Genomic DNA, 557 nt, shown 5'->3' on the forward strand with positions numbered 1-557 from the left:
CCGCCGCCTGGCCCCGCGCTGGCCGCTCCGAAAGCCCAGCTTCGGCTTTGCGACACTCCTCCCCAGTCCCCTCACCCGACCTCGCCCTGCACCCCGCTCCGAGCTCCAACCCTCCTGCCCTCTGGCTACCCGGGAGGACCTGCCCCGCCCTCGCTTGCTTTACTTCTGCTTTTCCAGCAAGGGCCTCTGGAACAGCTGCCTCCCCGTCTAAAAACAAAAGCCAGCTTCTTCGATGGAGAAATAAAATGTCACCACGTGATGTACATTTATGCTGGTTTGGCTGTGCTATTTTTACCACCAGTTTCCTATAAATTTATATGCGGGAAGAAGAGACTTCTGTGTGGGAGCAGGATATCCCTACAGACCAGGAGAAAATCAATTGCCAAAAAAGTTTTAACAGCTCAAAATGTATACTGGTCTTCTCAAAAATTGGTAGAGTTATACCTCCAGAGTATTTAAGGACAATTTGGTAGCACAGTGGTTACATCCTGTACACCCCCAGGCGGCTCAAAACTCTGGGTGAGTGTTCCCAGCCTGCCCCAAGTCCTGACAGGCAG

The sequence above is a fragment of the Tupaia chinensis genome, unplaced genomic scaffold (genome assembly GCF_000334495.1).
Source record: "Tupaia chinensis unplaced genomic scaffold, TupChi_1.0 Scaffold000099_1, whole genome shotgun sequence".
NCBI lineage: Eukaryota > Metazoa > Chordata > Mammalia > Scandentia > Tupaiidae > Tupaia > Tupaia belangeri.